We start from the raw sequence: 8,281 nt of genomic DNA, 5'->3' as shown, positions 1-8,281 counted from the left end.
CTGCCCCAGCTGAAAAGGTATGTCTCCCAGATGTTTTTCAACAGGCAAAGATAAGTCACCAGCAATACCATCAAAATGTGCCAGGACTGATTCGTCAGTTCCAGCTGACAAGGGGTCAGGCTAAAGCCATCGTGGCTACCTGTCCCAATTGTCAGCTACAGGCAGTGCCATCATTAAGCATTGGGGTTAATCCCCGAGGCCTTAAGAGCTGTGAGGTGTGGCAAACAGATATCACTCACATTCCTAGTTTTGGTTGCCTTAAGTATGTACACGTGAGTATTGATACATACTCAGGAGCGGTGTATGCCTCTGCTCATGCAGGAGAAAAGTCTGTACATGCTAAACAACACTTACTACAGGCCTTTTCCGTATTGGGAATACCTAAAGAAATTAAAACAGATAATGGCCCAGCGTATAAATCCAAGGAGTTCCTGGAATTTGTCCAGCAGTGGGGAGTGGAACATAAAACTGGCATCCCCCACTCCCCCACAGGTCAGGCTGTAATCGAGCGTACACACCAGACGCTCAAACAAGTCCTAGCCAGGCAGGGTAGCGAGACAGTGTGGATGTCTCCACAACAGAAACTCTGTAAAGCTCTGTTTACCATTAACTTCCTAAACTGCTCATTTGAAAACATGAATCCTCCTGTAACTCAGCATTTTAACAGTGGTGATCAGTTTAAATTATCACAGCATCCACCGGTTTTAATCAGGGACCCTGAAACTTGGCAAACCAAGGGCCCCTATGAACTTGTCACCTGGGGGTGTGGTTACGCGTGTGTATCCACCCCTTCAGGCCCCCGATGGATTCCTCAGAAATAGGTAAAGCCTTTTGTTCCAAAGAATCCAGCACCAGCAAGAAGAGAAGAGAAGCAAGTGGCTGTTGCTTCCAAGAGAAGACACCGCTGGAGAGAGCAAGAAGAAACCTTTCTAGCCTCTGATCTGCGTACTTTGGCTGTGAATATGTTTTAAAAAATTTCTGTTTCCTTTTTTAGAAATAACCTACCTCTTACTCAAATCCATGTTTCTCATTTTTATATAACAGAAAAGGGTGAGGTGTTGTAGTGCATCTAAAAATCTTGGTACCTCCCAAGGGCAAAACTCACCTCTGGTTTGTGTAATGTTAGTTCCTACCTGAGAACCTTCTTTCCCTTCCCCCTTCCCATTGGCTGTGACCTCCCTGCATCCCCTAATCACCCCTGCCCCCTGGTATAAGAGATAAGACCCAGAGCATTTCGCTCTCTCTCTTGCCCCGGATGGACGACAGACAATAAACCTGGGATTATTCCAGCAAGTTTGAGCCTCCTGTGTCTAGATACTTTGAGTCCGTGTTGTATCCTCTCCAGGACCCCCTCCGCCGCCTGTGCCCTGAGACGAGCAGGCTCTCACCACCGGGGGTGGGACAGAGGGGTCCCATCGGGGAGAAGGATTGCAACAGGTATGGTTTTTGTCAGACACCCCTTTTAGTCAAGCATTTCTTTCTAATTCTTAATTTCTCTGTTTCACCCCTTCATCCAAGTCATCGACGAACAAGTTAAACAATACTGATCCCAGCACTGAATCTTGGGGGACACCACTAGTGACAGGCATCCAACTAGACTGCAACTGATCTCAACATTCTGAGGCTTGCCTTTCAGCCAGTTCTCAATCTGCCTCACTGTCCACTCCTCCAACCCACACTTCCTGAGTTTGCCTATGAGGATACTGTGAGAAAATGCTGAAAGCCTTGCTGAAGTCCAGGTAGACAATATCCACTGCTCTCCCCTCATCTATCCAGGTAGTTTTCTTGTCATAGAAGGCAATCCGGTTGGTTAAGCATAATTTCTCTTTAGTAAATCCAAGCTAACTACTGATCACCTTCTTGTCATCCATGGGGATCCATGGCCTCCAGAGTGAGGTGCTCCATCACCTTTCCAGGGATTGAGGTGAAGCTGAGTGGCCTGTAGTTTCCTGGGTCCTCCTTCTTGCCCTTTTTGAATATGGTACATTGCTTCTCTAGTTAACCTTTGTGAAGTAGATAGCTCTGGAACACATTATTAATAAATTACATCATGTTTGAGAATAGGAGCAGATCACTGTTAAATCCTGCCATTCTCTTAAATAATAACTGTCCTTATTGATATTCATGTCTGAACAAAAATAAAATTCTTTTTACTTTCTGTTGCTCTATAAAATTCCATGTTGTGTTTATGGAAAATAGTGCAGTGTAAAAACAAACAAGCGAAACACTGCATCACAGAGTATATATTATAACCTACAAGTTATAAATATTGCACGCAGCATATCAGATTTTCAGTTTCTGGAAAGGAGTTAAGAGGGATTGCACCACCACAATCAGTAACAGTTACTTTAAAACAAATGGATTAGTTCTTTCAGAGTTAATCAAAAGATGCTTATTAGAATAGGAGATTGTTTCCCTATAACTGTCTCTTGTTTTCTTAGCCTCCTCTAGGAAATATAAGAATGACTCATGCACCCAGTACCCAGCCCCCAATGAAACCAACAGAAGAATCACCTGCTTACACACTAATTTCAAAGGGTTGTCTACAACTTTCAGACACTAGGTTCCTTTCAATTATAGTAATATAAATATACTTCTGAAGTAGTGTATTTTATAAATAAATTTTGTTTTCCTGATGATTTATGAAAATTAATACTGCCTTTAAGTTATCAGTTACTGCATGAATTTGTGTAATATTAGGTTGGTCTTCATAACTGGAGATGTTAAATTTTGGAAAATAGACTTGAAATATTAATTTTGTGTTTGTATTTTTTTAATCAATATCTAATGATGCTTATTTTGTTCAGGAGCATGCCTTGGCCCAGGCAGAACTGCTAAAGTGTCAGGAAGAACTGGAAAGAAAAGCAGATGAATTAGATCTCAAAGAAAGGGAAATGCACAGTGTGAATCAGCAAGGGGGCATGCATAAAAATGTTTTTTTTTAAATTACATAAATTTCACTTTTTCTTAGAAACTGTTTTAGTTTCACAGTGTTACTGTGAAACAGACCAAAGGAGGTTTTATAACCTCTTCAGGAAAAGAAAGTTCATCTCCTTTGGAACAATACATACAGAGAATAAAAACAGATTTTCACAGCAAAAAATTTAAATGAGGCCTAAGTTACATGTTACTCTCTATCAGTTATTTTTATTCTAGGTTAATATCCAAGTAATACTATTGAATGGAAATGGAGCAGTTTGAGAAATAAAAGTAATTTCATAAATAACATCATTTTGATTTCTCTTCTGTCAGTATTTATAGCTGTAAGAGAACTTTACTGTTTTGAAACATTTTCTTATCCTTTGACTATGTTACAGGCACAGTATTCTATGCAAATAGAAGAAATATTCATTATTAATATTTTATTAATTTTTCATATGTTGCTTTGTAACCCATAGTTAAGGTCTGTATCTCATTTTGCCACAAACTTTAAGTAACCAGCAGTTTTTATACTGCAGTTTCGCATATGAAATTTACATCCTCTTAACTGAAGATACTTTGCTAGAATTAGATCTACAGGAAAAACTTAAGACTGAAGTTAAAAAAACCCTCAGACAAACCAAAACACCATGCAAAGTTGACTGCATGACCTTTTCACTTGTATATAGAAATCTGACTGTTGTATTCCCACATGTGCTGGGATTTTTTTGCTGCTGTGGTTATTGGAATATACAGCAGCACAATTCCAGATTGCATGACCACTTAGTAATTCAAATTCTTAGCAACTTTATGCCAGTCATATGTTAAAATCTGGGAATGAGGAATTGCTGTTCTTCTAAGGAAAATAATCATTATTATATTGTCCCTTCATTAAACAATTTTTATTTTCTCTGTATTTATTCTTTTCAATGTCTCTATTAAATCTCTGTACCTCTTCTCCCAGATAATTTTTGTTTGTTTGTTAATTGTTATGAATGCACTCAAGAGAGTGATATGATTCAATTAAAGAAAATTTTATTAATTATAGCAAGCAAGCAATAAGCAAAAATCAGCGCTGGGCGACAGGGGAGTCTCCGCTCCGCCAACTGCCACGCTTCCAATTTCCGTGTTCCCTCTTTTAAGTGGTACGGCTTCCGGGTTACGTGTCCTTTCTTGGGTGTCTCTGCGCATGTGTCTCCAGTTGCTAGGGGGTCTTTTTCTGCCTTCTGGTGGTTGCGGGATGAAGATCAAGAGTCTTCCTCAGTCCTATCCTTTTGACTTTCCTTCGCTGTTTCCTTTTAAGGCTTATCTTGGTAACTTTCTGGAATTCAAGAAAGCTCGCAAGGCCGTAAATGATTATACAAGCGTCAGCAGCCTTCAACCTCATCCTGATTTCACAGGGCACAGTTTTGCAAAGCATCGTATCTATATGTTTAGGCCAACAAAAGGTCTCTATTTATCACAATCCCCCCTTTTTCTATTCTTTACTTTTGTTCGCTAAATCTTTGTAGTTCTCTTTTACTTAACTTCAAATAATCTTCTGTCTTTTCCTCATTTAAGGTTTCATATTTAGCTCGTATTAACATAAGATGAGCTGCTTCTAACCTGCTTTTCACGATGCTAATGATTTTGTTGAAAATGTAAGGGCTGAAAGTAAGTCTTAAGATTAGTCTTAAAATTAGCGGCCCCGCTATGGTGGATAGCAGAGTTGTTAACCAGGGAGAATAGTTAAACCAAGATTCGTACCAACTTTGTTGCATTTCTTGTTCTCTTTTTCTCTTTTCCAGTCCTTCTCGTAATTTGGCCATGGTCTCTCTTACTATCCCACTTTTATTTACATATACACAACATTCTTCTCTAAGTACCGCACACAGGCCTCCTTGCTGTAAAAATAATAGATTTAATTCCCTTCTATTTTGCAAGGCCACTTTAGCCAGTGAGTCTAGGGAGTCTGTGAGGTTTTTTATAGATTTATCAATTCTTTTTAAATCTTCATCTACTGAAATTCTAAGCTCTCTGAACCCCTGGTGCTGATTCGCTAAGGACGCTACACCTGTTTCTAATCCAGCCCTTCCTATGCTTAGCAATACGGCTACTGTTAGTGCCGTGAGGGGTTCTCGCTTTACTAAATGATGCTCTGGTTTTTGGTATTGTGTGTACACATACTCTTCAGAATGGTAGATAATCTGGGGAACTATTATAACCTGTATGCAAAATTCATGGGTTTCATTAAAGGTTGTTATGGAAACACATGGGGTTACCCCTAAAGTGTTACACACCCATTTAGTATTAGCTGCTGGAATCAGCCACTGAGCTGGCTCGCTAGCGTCATTAATCTGCATTTTTGTTTGACATAAATGATTCTTATCCGGGGGTACATTTCTTACACATTTTTTTTTTTTTCCAGTGACTCGAGATAACGTTATTCTTGGGGTATCTTCCCTTCTCTTTTTCTATAGGCAGGCAGCGGGATTGGTACCATTTATTCTTTTCTGTTTTGCTATGGAGCCTATGGCCTCATAAAAGGGTGGGTTAACGTTATAGCATAACCAACATTCTCTAGTTAAATTTGGGTATGTATTATTTAACACTCTAAAGGTAGCTTGCAAGATTTTCTAAAGAGCCCCATTTCTATATTCTTGGGGTGTCTTTACTGTGGTTGATATTTGGGACTCGTTGCTATTTTCTAGTTCTTCTGAATGGTTATTCTGATCCCTTACTTTGGGGTCTACTGCTCTCCACACCACTGGATTTGGTCTAACAGATCTCGGATCATAGGGAACTACCTCTTTCTTTATAAGAATGTGCCCTCCCCGATCCTTTCCAGGTTCCCATATCCTGATACCCCAGGTTCATCCCAATAACCACCCAGGGTCTTGAGGTTGTGTGACATTGATGTAGTTAAACTTACAATTCCCACTATATATTATTACTCTCGAGGGATCTGTCCAGGGCTTTATACATCTGTGTGGACCCCTTTCAACTTTTAGATACTTATCTGGATTCTGTACTTTCTACTCCACGGAAATTGTCTCACATCCCCAATATCCACAGTAAAATTCGCTGGGGTAATTACAATACTCTTTGCTTGGATTAGAAGCTGGGCACATATATAGCACACTATATGGGCTAGCACCCCTCCTATCAAGGAGAGAGTCTAGTGTAACTTGAAAGCTGGGAGCTTCAGAGGTGATCCATGATTGGATAACAGCCTGGTCCTCCCATCGGATTAAAGACTAATTGAAGGGTTCGTGAGTCTTGCTTGTGCAAGTGTTAAATGTGCTAATTAGGATTATAAATGTTACTGACTTCTTTAATGAGCATTGGCTTCCCCCGCTATAATAGAGGCTTTTCTTTTGTAAATTGTCAGTTTGGATTCCCTGGAAATTACTTTGCTGGGTTGTCTCATCTTCACTCTTGTGGCATTTCCAGGACCATGACCCTTTGGTCTTATGTATATCGGAGTGCTTTCCTCCACGGTTTATTACTCCTCTGCCTCTCCCGTCGACCCGGTTGCTGCGGGACACGGGGTGTACCATCTTCTCGGCAGCAAGAGTACTCTTCAGGAGGGGAATTACTTCTTCTTTTATTGATTCTTTGTATGTATTTTTCTCAACTTTAATGCTTTACTAAAGGGGTATTGCACCCCAATTCCTGGAGCCACCGTCTGCACAACCCAGCTACTATATTTGCCACAAAAGGCGCAGATTCGTTTGGATGGTAACAATAATACAAGGGATTGACTCCTTTTGAGTAGATGGCCCACCACTTCTCTGATCCTGCCTCAAATTCTCCTGCTCGTATTCTGGTTACTAGGGCCCAATTAGTGAGTCTCCTCTGGGCAGTGTAGCAAGAGCTACACACCCCTCTTGGTGGGTAGCCTCTATGACAGTGGGTCCACCAGTGTTCTTTACATATTATACATTTAAAACAAACAAAAGGATAACAATCCCGGCACAAAGTACAGCCTATTTTAACACTTCTATTATATATTTCCTCACCACTAGGTGGAGGTATCTTATATTTTATATAAAAGCCTTTATTGAGTTTATTATTCATAAGTTTCTAAGCAGGTTGGTAGTTCTTGGATATCATTTTGTTCGGGATATCTTAAGTCTCAAGTCCCCAGCTGGGCTAACCACTTCCCAGTTATTAGCTTTTGGTGGCTTCACGGGTCTTTTTATTCGACTCGCATGTGTCTAGCCTTTCTCTGCTGTTCGAACCGCAGAATCAGTTGTTAGGAGGACTTGATACGGTCCTTCCCACTTCGGTGTTAGGGGATTCTCTTTCCAACTTCTTATCAGCACCGACTCTCCGGGTAGTACCTGGTGTAATATAAAATCCAATGGTGGTCTTTGGGCTAACATCCCTTTTTCCCACAATGCCTTTTTGAACTTCATTAATTTTACCAAGTACTCATTGATGTATTGATCACTCACGTTTGGATGTGTTTGAACTTCCTCTATATTATAGGGCATACTGTATAACATCTCAAAAGGGGAAATTCCCAAATCTGCCCTTGGCTGGTTTCGAATATTCAGAAGGGCTAGTGGAACACACTTGACCCATGATAGTTTCGTTTCCATCACTAGCTTGGTAAGTTGCTTCTTTATTTCTCCATTCATCCTTTCCACTCTCCCTGAACTTTGAGGGTGCCAAGGGGTGTGTTGTTCTCACTTTATTCTTAATGCTTTTGCTACATCCTGAGTTATTTTTGATGTAAAGTGGGGACCTTTGTCAGAGTCTATTGTCTCTGGTACTCCATATCTAGGGATTATTTCTTCCAATAACACCTTTGTAATTCTTCGTGAAGTTTTTCTAGATGTTGGGAGAGCTTCTACGTAATGGGTGAGATGATCTACTAGGACTAGGAGATATTTAAGTCTCCCTACCTTCGGTAGTTCTGTGAAGTCAATCTGAATATTTGCAAAGGGTCTTTTTGCCAGGGGTCTCCCTCCATACGGTAATTTTCTGAGATTTTTCCTATTCTTTTGTAAGCATGGGAGGCAGCTTCTAGTAATTTGCTTAGCCAAGTCTCGGATACCTGTGCTCATATACTTTGCAACGAAATAGTCTGTTAACCCTTGTGCTCTCTAATGTGTCCTTTGATGTATTTTTTCTAATATTCTTTGAGCTATGGCTTTTGGTAGTACTTCTCGGCTATCTGGGAGAAACCATCTCTCCTCTGGGTTTTCTATTGCTCCTGTCTCTGGGAGTTTTAACCTCTTTTTCTCAGTAAATCTACTTCTTAAGTCACTATCCTTATGTTTCAAAATTTCTTCATGCCCCCTTTTTTCTTTTAGGACCATTGTTCTGGTGGTGGTGGTACATATGGAGGGGGCATTATCAAAGTATCTTCTTT

At 40.2% G+C, this 8,281-nt stretch overlaps 1 pseudogene; it reads left to right on the top strand.

Moving 5' to 3' along the window:
* The first annotated feature begins 1,879 nt into the window (after positions 1–1,879).
* Positions 1,880–8,281, top strand: part of LOC148183473 (secretory carrier-associated membrane protein 1-like) — a 58,959-nt pseudogene continuing 52,557 nt past the window's right edge.

Source organism: Pseudopodoces humilis, chromosome 12 (genome assembly GCF_049639895.1).
Source record: "Pseudopodoces humilis isolate 2021_Gansu_Grassland_sample_001 chromosome 12, ASM4963989v1, whole genome shotgun sequence".
Lineage (NCBI taxonomy): Eukaryota > Metazoa > Chordata > Aves > Passeriformes > Paridae > Pseudopodoces > Pseudopodoces humilis.
Note: the sequence above shows the minus strand (reverse complement) of the source record. Positions and strands in the feature narration are given on the sequence as shown.